Source organism: Pogona vitticeps, chromosome 3 (genome assembly GCF_051106095.1).
Source record: "Pogona vitticeps strain Pit_001003342236 chromosome 3, PviZW2.1, whole genome shotgun sequence".
In the NCBI taxonomy this organism is placed as follows: Eukaryota; Metazoa; Chordata; class Lepidosauria; order Squamata; family Agamidae; genus Pogona; species Pogona vitticeps.
Window position 1 is genome coordinate 162,181,667 of NC_135785.1, and position 15,167 is coordinate 162,196,833.

General features: G+C 40.6%; 1 long non-coding RNA gene across 1 annotated transcript in view; it reads left to right on the forward strand.

The window, feature by feature from the left end:
* Window positions 1–1,510: 1,510 nt before the first annotated feature.
* Window positions 1,511–15,167, forward strand: part of LOC144588481 (uncharacterized) — a 54,560-nt gene continuing 40,903 nt past the window's right edge. Inside the window, exon 1 of the long non-coding RNA XR_013544068.1 lies at window positions 1,511–5,594. This is a non-coding gene — a long non-coding RNA (uncharacterized LOC144588481). The remainder of the gene's footprint in view (window positions 5,595–15,167) is intronic.

The window sequence follows — 15,167 nt, forward strand, 5'->3', positions numbered from 1 at the left end:
AGAGTTCGACTAGCATGCTATCAGAATGGTTCCAGTGTTCCAATAAAAAGCATGCTGCTTATGTAGTGCCCCATAGTACTTGAAGCACCTTCTCTGCAGTTTAAAAGTTAATTATGCAGACTACACATTCCCTCCTCGCCTCCTTAGTGAGCTGGGTACTCATTTTACAGACCCTGGAAGGATGGAAGGCTGAGTGAACCTTGAGCTGGCTACCTTGGACTGAGTCATGAGCACAGTTTGGGCTCAAGCTTTACAGAGTTTATTGGGAGAGAGGGAGCGGAAATTTCAGGAGTTTGTACCGTCCTTGTTACTTGACTCAGGGACAAAGCCGACAGCACTCGTCCCTCCACAGTCACAATTCATCTGGGCCCCAAATTAACACCGTTGGGGCCCAGGAGTCCTTAATATCCATTAACAGAGGTCTCCATGGGGGGACCAAAGGTTGTGGTCCTGAGAAGAGTCAACCTGTAAACCTACCAGGTGGGGGCAAGGCACTGGGCTTGCCCATGGCAAGAGCTGTTGTGGCGGAGACGGCTGGCACTCTCTCTGCCTGTTTGTCTTCAGTGTCACTTCCAGGTAGATACAGGGCCCGCGTGCCATGGCACAGACTGCAGTGGTCTTGGTGTCGAGGTTGGATGTGACCACTCAAACTGGACCTCTCTGGTAAGCTGCCTTGCTCCTGGTGTGCGTGGGGACCCCTCTTGAGAGATCTTCATGGTAGAGAGAGTCCCGCCCCCCCACAAGCTTTGGTTTCTCCTCAGTACTGAGAGCCCCTCTACCTCTTCCTGGGCACCTGCTGAAGCCCCTTCCTCCCCTGGGCCCAATGGCTCGTCGGCCACATGCAGACACCTTTGCTGCCATTCCGCAAGCTGGCAAAGACCTTTTTAATGTTGCAGGCTACCTTGGGACTTTTAAGGAGAAAGGTAGGGTAAAAATGTTTTAAATAAACAAATACGGTAAAATGCAAGTGTCCTTTGCCCTCCGTCTCAGCCCCCCCACCTCCTCTCATAACGCTCAGTTGTAGAGAGGTTCCTTGTTCCCCCACCCTCCTCCAGGCGAGTCTCCTCTGCAGCAGCCTCCTCCCATTCCTGAGTTGGCTGTCCATCCTGGATCCAGCACCAGCTGGTTCCGAGGTCTTTTCTGGGTGTCTGGGGTCAGGGGGCCCCCAGCGGTCCAGCAGGCCCATCCCCCAAGATGACCCTCTCACAGGAAGTCAAAAAGATGCACCTAATTTAAGAAGTAATGTAATAAGAATTTATAAATCAGACAAAAACAAAAGACAAAAAGGTTGTGACACCATAAAGACTAACTGCTGCATTTTAATGTGAACTTTCGTGGATCAAGAATGTCCTTATAAGAGTGAGACTATATGATGGTCATATTTATACACGGTTCCATGATCAGTTGGAGATACAGATAATGGAGAAAGTGGCAATGGTCTGTTAGTAAAAGAGTAGGCTATTAGGCTCACATTAAAATACAGCAGCTGGTATTTGAGTTGCCACAGTTTCATCTCTCTCTTTTTGCTTTGTCTGATATGTTTACACAGACTAACAGCTGGTTCTCAAATAAGTACTTACAAACTTACTTTTTGGCACAATTAGCAATGTTTCCCAGTTACTTTCAAAAGTTACATTTAAAGGACATAATGAAGCATTCTAGATTCATTCAAATGGTTTTATCAAGCCAGAGTGGTGAGGGAAACCTTCATTTTAAATTATTTTCTTGTTATTTTCTAGGTGCAAAGTCAGAATTGGCCACTAGAGAGAACCAAAGAAAATGGATCGCTAGAAGTATTCTGCATTTTTCTGGCACACTGTTAATGACAATGCAAGAAGTTAATAAAGTGAAATGCATCAATACAGTGCAGTGCAACAGATTAATTTTGTGGAAGGAATCATAACATTTGCTGCTATGAAGTAATGAGTAATGTAATGGGGAACTGTTATTTAAATGGTTAGTCCTGTATTCTTAATGGCAGGGGATAATTCTTTCAGTCTCATAACTCTCCACATATATCTAAATCCATACACACACTGGGGTAGGATGTTGCACACATCCTTATACAAAACAACAGCAATAACACTCAAGAGACTAAACATACTTTAAAACTATGTTAAAATATCTTCCTCAATGACATTATTCTAAGGGAAAACACATAAGATTGAGTAAATATTTATTTAACAAATAATCATGATGTGCAGAATGCCTCTATATTTCTTCCAAGATTATGAGCTACCGTTCCAAATTAGCCTCCCCATGCCTCCACAGAGGTATCAGGTGAACTAGAATGTGATGTTTTGCAGAATAACATGTTCCCTTGATTTTTATTTTCTGTTCAGCAATGTCAACTAATTAGTGTGACAAATAAAGCAAAGGAAGCAAAGCATTTGCTTCTAATGAATGAAATTAAGGCATGACTGAGCTTTAAAAATACATACATAAATTGTAAAAAAGCTGGATTTATCACATACTGTTTGCGTAGTCCAAACAAAACATACAGTAGAGAAGGTGTTCTTCAGTTGATATTATTCAATTGCCAAAACACTAGTTATTGCTGGTATTGGCTGAAAGGAAACCAAAACAGAATGCTAGAAGACCTCGAGTCTAAGAAGATGCAAATAGAAAGGGAACAGGTGATTTGTAAAAAAAAATAAAGGCAACAGGGCAGGACAGAGCGGGACAGGGAACTGTGGCTGTACAATATTAAATTGAGGCTAGTGAAGATTTAATATACTAGGAAACATATGAGAACAGGAGACCATAGCAGTTATGCAGTTCATAGTGCAAAGCACCTCTGTGTGTCCACTCAGACATAAATCCCTTGGAGTCCAATGGGGTTCACTCCTGGTAAGCCAGTATAGGATTCTCATGTAAAATACACAAAACCTGTTGCCAAATCGCCTTGTCATTCTAAGCCAAAAATACACAAAATGTTGTAAAATAAATTTGTTATCGATTTTTTTTTTAAAAAAATACAACCAATCTGCTATGTCCTGTCATTTGAACACTCTTTAATAGTCTGTTTATGCATGTGTGTGCTTTATTCGCCAGGATCCAATTGTGTACATCTACTGGTCAAAGAAGACCTGTCAGTGCTTCCACAGCTTCTCCACATGCTCATTATTTGCTCCAGGAGGCTGGGAAACTTCCAAAGCAGATTTTTTGACAGGGGTTTTTCCTACCTGTCAGCCAAATATTATTGACTCCTTGACCTTTGACCTCCTTGCAATTTCAATGAGCCTCGGAGTGGCTTGAACTATATATTGTTGATTGGCCTGCACTGAACTAGATGGATCACAAGTCATATAGACTTGAATTAGCCTTCTGAGGCATGCTTTCAGTCTCGACTGGCTCAAGACATCTGGCTGCCTGTGAAGAAGACAGGATAACTCCTCTTCCTCATTCCGAAGTTTTTGCTTCCCATTGTTTCCCAGGTGTACATTACTTTTATACTGACAAGGAGACCACATTCTCCACCATATGCAAGGATAGTTATCTGGGTTAGGGATTCAAGGATCAGTCAATTAGTACATATAGGCCTGTCCTTTAACAAAATGCCAGTTCTACAGTTATTCCTCCTGAATCTCTCAAGAGTTCCATTTTCTTAAAGGACAGGCCTATATGTGCTAATCCTCTAGTTATTGCCATCCTCTAGTATCTGACACCTGAGGCAGTTGCTTTATTCTGTGTAAAAACTAGGGCCAGCTCTGCTTCTGGTGTGTTCCTCGGAATATTGCTATGAAAACACAGCCAATGGAAACAACCAAGAAATGACTATGTGCTCAAAAGCTTAGTTTTTGTCATTAGATATGTGCATGCTGCTAGGGATTAAAACATGTTTAATAGAATTTGAGCGCTGTTATAAAAAAACTGATACATGTATGGCCTTTGGGCATATACATTAGCTATACTAAATGTAATAGTAAATCTGTTCTATCAGCAGCTCATTAACTGAGTATTAGGCAGATTGCATGTGGAGCACGATCACAGCTTGAGTAGAAATTAGCATGTTTGCAAGAAAAATATCAAAATGTTCATGTATTTGGTAATTCACGATCATGTAAGAACTCATGTGAACACAACGTGCCTCCTTCCATCCCCCAATGGTTTCAGAATTTCAGTTCATAATGTGCCAATTTTTATACCTTGTTATGAAGGTATAAAAGGTACAAAAATAGTTATAGCTAATGAAAAAGAGGTTAATAGTAGTAATGACTGAGGCCCTGGTCACACAAGGGAAATGTTTTCTAGTTCTTCCGATACTTTCTGTACCTCTGTTGCAGTGAATCATAGTCATGTGATTTATATCCGGGGACAAATGTCCTAAGAACTTTTAGCAGTACAGTACCGATTTATTTCCTCCTATTTGAATTATTATGCCTGACTACACCATGGTATTGGTTTATTTTCTCTCTTGCTTCAAGGGGCAATTTAGCCCCTTGATTTATACATATATGCCCCCCCTGGACAGCTTTCTTCCTTCCCTGTGCACCCATAGCAATTGTTTCAAGTCCCTTTCATTCCGGTTGCAACAGAAACCCGTGTTGGGGGGGGGACTTGCACATATAGGAGAGTGGAAATTAGAGAGAATGTTGATCAGGAAGGGGGCTCTGTTTAGGAAAGTGCCCTCCAGAAATGCATTGCACTCAATGGACTTGGGATATCTGCACAGCAGTACTAGTGATACCCCTCCCCCTCTGGTGACATTGGGATACCAACATTTCAATGTATCTTCCCATAGAATAAAATAAAAAAAGGTTGCCAGTAATGTAATGGTGGAGGTCCCCCAGTGGCATACTTTTACCAAGGTATTGAGACATCTTCCTGGCTTTGATTCTAAAAAGAACTGGGGCAGCCGGACACCCAGGCAATCCTGGTAAGGAATGCACCAATACAACAAAATAGCACAACCCGCCTGGCGATGGGGAAATGTTCTATAGTTATACCTTTGGCCAGGAAAATGTCTCGATCTTGTTTCTGTATCATGTGACCAGGGGAAAAAAAGCAATGAACTGATGGGGGGAATAATGTATGAGTGACAGAGTGTGACAGTATGTGTGTGGGGTTCCAGAAAGACCAGCACCTCAGACCTTAAAAGAAGATGGAGAAATTGCAAGGGAAGATGGGATAGTGTGCCTAATACAGAGCTGCAAAAGAAGATGCAAGTTGCAGCCAGAGACAGTTTTGTTATTAATAAGAGACTGCTGTGTGGGCAAAGGTCTGGACGTCTGTGCCCAGACAAGAGGGAAGTGAACTGGAGCAAGAAGTCCAAATATAGCTAAAACCGGAGAAAGCAAACTTAACAAAGAGGAAGCAGGCTACCTGAAGCCAAGTCTGTGGCAGATGGAACAGACTGTACATGTGAATGGAAGCATTCCTGCATGACAACAGGTTGTATCTGCCCAGGAAGCCAGAGTCTGCCCTCATGTGCTTGTGCCAGCCGAGGTTTAGCCCATTAACACAGCCCACAAGGAAAAGTCTACAAGAAGGATGACCCAGGAAGAGACCGGTGGGCTTCAGAACAGCACTGGAACAACCCCCATCACCCTTTCTGAGGACTGATCACCCCCAGTGAAGGGCCATCTGGATGAGTGAGTATCTTGTGTGAATGGGAAGTATGAAAGAGATGCCTCTTGTACCTTTTGTTTTATATCCTGTATCTTATGTCTCATCAATTAATGTTACATGAATTATTGGTGTATGGTCTCTAGTCAGTAGTCTGGCTGGGTTCTCTCTCTCTCTCATGGTCCCTCTCCTCAGGATATAAAGAACAGTAACCCATTTGGGGTAACGGTAACTAGAGAACATCTCCATCATGTGACCAGGGCCTGAGGCTGAGTGAAATACATTGGGTCTTGTGGCGTCTTCCCTGCAAATCTATGGCCTGGCTTCTACAAACAGCCAATTAGAAGTTGTAAACTTTTGTCTTGTTTATCCCACTTCAGATACAGGTGGGAGATGATATGACAAAATGATTTCCCATCCTTGAGGAACTGTGTCTGCACACAGAGAGCTACATGTTCCAGAAAGGGTTTGAAGTTAACTGTCTCCCTCGTGTTTCAGTATTCTATATACAATAAATGTGTACATAAGAGCCATGTTGAGTCATGCCAAAGGACAGCATTCTTTTCATACAGCGATTGTTGGTGGAACTGCAGTATTTTAGCAGAGTTTAAATCAGTCCAAGCAGTCCAGTAGAACAGCACTTGCACAGACAGCTACAGTACTTCCAGACACCACATATATTTACAAGTATATACAGAAGTTCTCACACTCCAATCCTACAGCATAACACCATAGCACTCATCAGAAAGAGATCCACATCTTTTCCCCATGTCCCACATATTTATATGTACTGTATGGACATTTACATATGGCAAATTGGTAAAGACATTACATCACCCAGACATTAATTTATGTTTCAATACACATCTTGTGTGAATCAGCACTTTGCCCACCTGTTTCACATGGCCACTGATTACCAGAGCCCTGGTTCTGTTTCAGCAAGGAAATTATCTTTGACAGCAATGAACCTATTTTCCATCAGGATCCTGCTAGTAAGACCTCAGTGCAACTGCAGCCTCAACCTCACATTCTACAGCAATGGATCTACAGAACTGCACTGCCTTTGATATACTTGACTAGCAGCTATTGATGACCCTAACCAATATGAATGTATCAAACCCTCTTCCAAAGTCATCCAGGTGGACACCTATGACCGGGAGGGAGTTCTACAGTTTCCTTATGCACTGGATGAAATCCTGTTGCTTAGCGTAGTAAGCCACAACTAGATCTCTTTCCTGATCCATCATGGACAGCTCAAAATCCATCAGCTGATAACTAAAGTTTTGATTTTTTTGCCCTAATGTGCATTACTTTAAATTTTCTTACATTGAAATGCGTTTGCCATTTTGCCACCCATTCTCCCAGTTTGGAAACATCCCTTCTGGTCTTCACCGGATAAGTTTTGTGCCATCTGCAAACTTGGCCACCTCACTGCTTATCCCTGTCTTCAGGTTATTTATGAATGGGTTGAAAAGCACCGGTCCCAGGACAGATCCCTGGGGCACACCACTCTTCAGCTCTCTCCATTGTGAACAGTGCCCATTGACACCTGCAAATCTGTTATTTGCTAAATGGAGACGCATCCTGGGCTTGTAAAAAAAAAAAAGGCAAGATGATTTCAAGTCTACCATCTACTGCAAAGCATGCTAGCAAGCTCTAGAACTGCGCAGACACTGATATGTGTCCAAGAAGAGTTTGACAGCTCATGGCATCACAGAGCAATGTGGTCCTTTTAATCACAGGAATACTGACCTCATGGCTCTTCTGGGCATTAGAGGTCTGAACTTTTTAGCAGGAACTTTTCTGATCTGCTGTGAAAGTATTTTGCCATTGACAAAAGTACTATTTTTTTTTTTAAATTAATGTACTATAGAAGACAACAGAAGGAGATCAAGCACACTGCTACTCTTCTGAAAAATACGCTGTCGATATCAGCTATTATAAATGCTCTGTTTAACTTTTAAGATTGTGTCATGCAGATAAGTTATTAGCAATATATGCATGAAAAAAATTCCTAAAAGTGGAAACTTTGCACAGCCTGGAAACACTTAAATGTATATAGTTTCATCCCTACATCTCAGTTTCTGTGCTATGTGTCTTCCTAAGGGGCTACGTCGTTGTTGTTGTTTAGTCGTGTCCGACTCTTCGTGACCCCATGGACCAGAGCATGCCAGGCTCTCCTATCTTCCACTGCCTCCCGGAGTTGTGTCAAATTCATGTTGGTTGCTTTGCAGACACTGTCCAGCCATCTCATCCTTGGTCGTCCTCTTCTCCTCTTGCCGTCGCACTTTCCTAACATCAAGGTTTTTTCCAAGGAGTCTTCTCTTCTCATGAGATGGCCAAAGTACTGGAGCCTCAGCTTCAGGATCTGTCCTTCCAGTGAGCATTCAGGGTTGATTTCCTTTAGAATTGATAGGTTTGTTCTCCTTGCAGTCCAGGGGACTCTCAAGAGTCTCCTCCAGCACCACAATTCAAAGGCATCAATTCTTCGGCGGTCAGCTTTCTTTATGGTCCAGCTCTCACTTCCATACAACACTACAGGAAAAACCATAGCTTTGACTATTCGGACTCTTGTTGGCAAGGTGATGTCTCTGCTTTTTAAGATGCTGTCAAGATTTGTCATCGCTTTCCTCCCAAGAAGCAGGTGTCTTTTAATTTCGTGACTGCTATGGCAATGCCACTCCAGTATCTTTGCCAAGAACGCCCCATGATCAGAAACAAAAGGGGCTATACATGCAGCAAAATGAGATCAAGAATGAGTGTGGTATAGTAGATAGAGCGTTGGGCCAGATGTCATGAGTTCAGATCTGCACTTGACCATGGACACGTGCTGAGGGGAGAGGTAGCAGTAACAGTAAATGGCTCCTTGAATAGCTGACATACTTTGAAAACCCTCTAAGGCTCATTGTTAAATTGGTAGTACCTAATGACATTTATAATTTTTTCATTTTGTAGAATGAACTATATTACTGCAAGCTGTAGATGGTGGATAAAATTTCTTCTGAAAATCTAGTTTAAATTTTAAAAAAATGTGCATGATGGGAAACTGTAGGAGCCAAAGCTCTCTTGCTCTCTCTGGTGATAAGTGGTGCCGACACCACCCTTTAACATCTCTGAGATCACTGCTGTCTGTCCTCTGTCTCACCTCTGAAAGAAAGGTTAAAGGCTGATGGAAAGCAATGCCAGGCAGGGCTGCATCTCCAAATGGTGGCCACTGAAGGGTGCTTTCCCAGAGCCAGGAATTCCATGAGGACAGCCTTGGGAAACTGCCCAAGCTGATGTAACACAGGTGATCTTGCAGGGCACTCTGCCTGCCATGCCTGCATCACAGGAAGGACCCCTCAAAATATAGAATTTGGAAACTAGCAGAGGTGGAGGCCACAACAGCTTAAGAGAGCCATCAGCCCTTAAGAGCAACAGTGGAATGTCAAAGCTAGTTAACTGTGACAAACCAAGTTTGTTTGCTTGTTTGTTTTTTTACAAGTAAAAGACAATATCCAAAAACTAAAAACAGTCAGTATACAAATATAAAACATGCATTATATTAAATCAATCCAAGCGGTCCAGTAGAACAACACTAAATCAACACTAAAAATACATTTAAAAGCAAAAGAGCACAACAATCCATTTTAAAGAAATCATTGAAAAGGGGGAATAACCAAATGTTCAGAAGAACAGCTGGGGACTGGCACAGTACAGCATCTGGTGTCGGAAATAAGTGTCTCTCTTTGCCTAACAGTAGGACTGGTTCTACAGAGACCTCCGTCAATCCACTGTAGCCCCCTCCCCACTGCAATTATGTTCAGATCCACAGCTTTACATTTGTCAATTTATGTTTTTGTTTCCAGCCTCTTCTTCTTTTCACCCAAAATGATATCGCCTTGACAGAGCTGAATTAGACTTGATGATTACATGATTGCTAAGCCCACTGGGTTATTATCTATGCATTTGAACGAATACTCACATTTGGATTCGTGCCATCGACAAAGCTTGTAATGCTTGTTTACTTTACTGCTTTAGTTAACCTACTTAATTAAAATGCTGGGGGGAAAACAGCTGATGTTACTTACAGGAATGCTACTGAATTTTAAAACCTCTGTATTCAGAAATACTGTATCCAGTTGGTCGGTCAGTAGATAGGTGCTTAATATCAAGCAAAACCATCTTAACCCCCAAATTTAATTTCTTGGAGAATCTGAGATGGGTAAGAATGAGGTAGAAAGGATCTTCAGCAGGAGAGATGAACTCCACTGTAACCCACTAGTATCCCCATATTTATTATAAAGGCTAGTATGTCATTACTAAGGAATTGTAGCTCAAACAGTCTGTTCCACACATAGGTCCCCCCTCCCTGCCATTTGGGCAAGGGGAATCCAGTAATCCCCTGCACAAGTGGGGATCCTTTGCAACTGCCTTTGCAACTGCCAGAAGAAATGCAGAGAGCTCTGTCCATAGAGCCCTGATGTTGTGTGTTTGCTAGCCAAAATGAGGAACAATTCAGAGTATGTTGATAATGGAACTGCCACCTATGGTTACACCAAACTAGCCCTAATTGCAAAGGCAGTGAAAGAGAAGGGGGTGGAAAGAGAAGAATGAACAGCTGGAGTGTCGATTTAATAAAAAATAAAGTCAACATATATAATAATGATGATGAAACACACTTCAGCGGTCCCCGCAGTCATTGGAGCTTTGGGAACAATATCAAGAAATTTCACACAGTATTATAAGCAGTTGCAGATCTCAGAAATAACACAATTGGAGCTACAAAAATAGCAATATTAGAAATAGCATACATACTGCACCAATATTCAACAGAACATGCTTTTGGTTAAAACTTGTATCTATTATATATAATACCACTCAATATTTTTGTAATTGTGATTGACTGTGCCTGGCGTTTTTGAACAACAAGAAATTCTTTATGTTGTGTTCACAATCAGAACAAGAAAATACAAAATAAATGTCCACGTAGCTTGGATAGGTCACAGCACAACAGTCTGGATCTTAAGGTTGTCTCTCAGGAAGTTGGATTTTGTCCCAGTGTTTCTGGAATTTGCAAGTGTTTAAATGCAGGACTGCAGACTAATAAATGCCGCAGAGTTTCCTGAATCCCCTTGGGAACAGGTTGTCTGCTCCTAGGCCAATTGTGAACAGCAGCAGAATCTTCCAAACATAATTAATTGGAGTTTCCATATTTAACAATTATTTAATGTAATGTTATATGTTATATGCATGTAAATATTCATATTTTTAGAGTTATTGATATTGGTGTTTATATATACAGAGACAGTTAACAACAAATAGAATTAACTCCAGAAATATGGTTTTATAATAACATAGGTTCAATATACAGAATTAAAAGTCTAAACTACTGAAATATAATGGATTCCTAAATCTTTGAGATTTTTATTTTATTTTCCCTTCCCTTTTCTTTGAGATTTTTATTTTATTTAAAATCCTACCTGCAAATGTTTTCCATTTTCTTTGAGATTTTTATTTTATTTTAAATCCTACCTGCAAATGTTTTCCAGAAATAGTAAGCCACTTGAGGTTATCTACATGTGTGTTCCAACAGCTTATTCGGAGAAGAGAAAAGGAGAAATGGGACAGCGCCCCCACAGGCCTGCTAGATTGCTTTTAATGCAGCATCATGTATGGGTTATACATAGAATTGAGTTATACGTAAATGATCTGAAACTAGTATGTTTTTTCCCCTAAGACAGACTGTAGACTGTACAGTAAATGAGAAGTATGTACCTGAAGACATCCATAATTCTCTGAAAATATAAATTAAGATAGCAAGGAAACATTCTGGTTCAAATGTTGGCTTTTCATGCAAGTTTTTGCTCTCAATAAAAGTCCATTATGCAAACCCCCTTTGGCACATTGGCAAATTGGGAAATCCAGGTGCTCACCATGCCAGTCCCCGTAGCTAGCCTTTCTGGAAGAAGACTTCAAAAATGCAGACAGCTGGAGCAATCTGCATCAGCTAATAAGGAACATGTCTTTTGCAACATCAATGGTTCTTAACTGCCTATTCAAGACCAATGCACTCTCAAATAATTTGTATTAAAAAAGGGATAGCTTGTCAAGGTACACTATTTTTAAAATCAATCTGGGAGCAGGAAACCTTAAAAAAGTGTGTGTGTGTGTGTGTGTGTGTGTGTGTGTGTGTGTGTGTGTGTGTGTGTGTGTGTGTGTGTGTGTTAGGGATTATCAGAAATGGATAATTTCTGTTATTCAGAAAATCCAGACGCTCAGCAAAATTGCTCTTTCTGCCACATTATCCTGAATTTTCAACTAATACAGTTTGGTGAGAGATGTGTTACATCTGTTGTGGGCCCAGGATAGACCCAGATCCCTATTAGTTTCCTGGGCAATTTACTAGAGACATGAATGAATATTAAAACTATTTGTAGATGTATTACTTTTTAAAACCAACAACAAGCAAATGTAAAAATCTAACATTCAGGAAATAAATGGAAAAGTAACTCTGATGGGAGTCAGTTGTTAAAGGGGTTACTTGCACATTATGTCTTCTCAGAGTAAATGTAAGTTTACACTCTCACCCCTCACATATGAAAAGGGCCTATAGTTTTCCTTTGCACATTGCCCTTTCAAATGCCGTTCTGTTGCAACACCCATCAATCTCAAATGTCAAAAGGGTAGTATTTACAGTACCAAAGAGTTACAAAAAAACAATCCATTTTAATGGGTATTTACAGATTACAGCAAAGTTTTTGACTTTGTAGATCACGAGAAGATTTCTTTTAAAGACACAAATGTGCCAAGTCACAAGACACTTGGTTTTCCTGATACGTACCCTGTATTGTAGACAAGAAAAAGAGAGATAGAGTGGGCAAAGGTGTTGGACAAGAGTGTGTTTTATCTCCCTGTGAATTCAATCTGTATGCAAGATATATCACAGAGAAAGCTGGATCACTGTCAGATGAAGGAGGAGTGATAACTATTGGAAGGACTATTGGAAAATATTTAAGATATGACAGCATCTTACTGCAGGAAGCAGTAATGACTTGGAACAATTTCTGCTGAAACTGAAAGAAGAACATGCAGAAGCAGGACTGCAGTTGAATATTGAACTGCTGGATAGCTGAGTGGTTTAGGTCTCTGAGTTGAAAGTTTGATTCCCCACGGTGCCTCTTTGACAAGGGCTGGACTCGATGATCCAGAGGGCCCCTTCCAGCTCCGCAGTTCTAAGATGATGATGATGAAAACCAATTTATCTACAAAGACTTACATAACTTGAATGTTGAAAAGGAAGAAATTGAAAATGGTTGAAGATTTTGTATATCTTGGTTCAATCTTCAATCCAAATGGAGAATGCAGAAAAAATTAATCTGAAGACAACTGTGACTTGGAATAGCAACTAAGAAGGAACAAGAAAAATTCATGAACCATAAGGAAGTGACATTGGAGATTAAGGCCAAGGTAATATATATTATGATGTTCCTTATTTCGATATATGGATATGGAAGGTGATAAGTGTTGAAAGCTGACAACAACAAAACCTCACTTGAAATAAGATGTTGGAGGAAACCTTTTCAGATGTTATGATCTGCCAGAAAGACAAAAAATTCTAGATCACATCAAATCTGAATTCTGGCTGGAAACAGTGAGAGTTTGACCACATCAAGGAAATATATGCCTTAACAGAATAAAAATAAAATAACAGCAGCAAAACTGAAGCACATTATGAATATACGTAAGATAATTAAAGAAAGAGTTTGATTCAACAGCAGTAGTGTCGGCCCCAAACTGGAAAGAACTGAACAAGAAGAGTAAGAAAATCAGGACCAGAAAAAGTAACTCAAGCACAGATCCACATACAAACAAAAGTGTAATATACATATCAATACACCCCTAGCAATAACAATGTATGATCAAGTCAATTTTGATTTATCATAATACTTTCAAAGTTTTCCAGTTTCACAGGACTTATAACTGGGTTTCAAACATCTCCTAATGTGTCAAAATAGTCAAACATGCCTTTTCTTCTTAGGCCATCATCACACCAGCGAAATGTCCCCATTTTCTCACATATTTTACTCCCTGAGCAGTTGCACATTGTAGTCACATGACATATATCCCAGGGTGTGCATTCTGACATGTTTTTGAATTGCCATATCTTCCTAAATTTGATGCAATATAACTGGCCATACTTTGGTATTGGAATACAGTATTGGGTTGTTTATGTCTCTAGGGCCCCCCTTTTTTCCCCTTTTCGTTAAATATATATTGTTACATCAATGTTTCAGCAACATTTCCTTGATGGGTATGATTTTCTCCGCTGTCTTTGAGCCTGTTGCAACAGAGGAAAACAATTAAGGGGACATACAGGCAAATGACTGGTGGAGGCAACACAACGAGGATGGCCAGAAAATTATTGGTACAGCCGTGCACTTGTTATCCTTTATGCTGTAAGCCGCCTAGAGTGGTCGAAATGACTAGATAGGTGGGGTATAAATACAATAAATAAATAAATAAATAAATAAATAAATAAATAAATAAATAAATAAATAAATAAATAAATAAATATGCCACTTGTGCAATATATCCTGCAAAAAAAAAAAATGAATTAGGTGGGATTTGATGCCAAGATAGCATGGAGGTAGACCAAAATATTTGATAATGGCCTCACATTGTCTGATGACAACAACAACGACGACGACGACGACGACGACTACTACTACTACTACTACTACTACTACTACTACTACTACTCAAAATCAATGAGGAAGAACTGGGAAACTTTTTGCAGGTGTGACCATGGCCTTAGATAAAAGGGGACAGGAGACAAAAGCTGCAGGTCATAGTGGTTCATTGCAAAAATATATATGTACACTGTGTGCTTTCCAACTTCCTTAAAATACTTCACAAGTCTAAAGCATAACCCACCTCACCGGTCTGGTTTCATCTGCTCTAGATACTCAGCTTTGTTAGCTAAAGCTTCCAGTGCATTCCTAAGGCCAATGTTGGATTGACTAGTATAAATATAATTTTAAGTCTCTTCCCCTTTGGAAAGGGGGAAATGGGTTGACATATTGTGATGGTGTTCCTTCTTTACTTGGCATGCTTCCTCCAATTCCAGACTCATGGATAGTCACGCCTTTCTCTCTCCCCCCAGTATGAAGGTTTACGGGGAGCCTGGCATCTCTGCTGCCTCTCTGCTTCTACCCCAGACATTTTTAATTTCACCTACTCTCCAGTCTAGGGATCCACCTTTTCTACCCTCACCCACCCTCCAGGTAACTTAGTTGAGAAGGGCTTCCCTTCTACCTCTAGCTGTTTTTTTCTTTCTTGGCAGGGAGTTCTCTATCTTCCCCGCGAGACCCCTTATCTTTCTTCTCTCTCTATTCCTCCCTCCTCCTTCCTATCCCTTCCTTTTCTCTCCTCGATCCCCTTAGACTCCTCTCCATCTACCTGTTGTTCTTTTCCCAGGCAATTTTCCTGCTCTGGATCATCATGTGTGGTTGATGACTCAATTCCTCGGTTTTCTATCACTTCAAGACTTTACTTCATTAGATTTTTACCCCACCCCCTAGACAAAGTCTATTCGGGGTGGCTTACATACATGATAA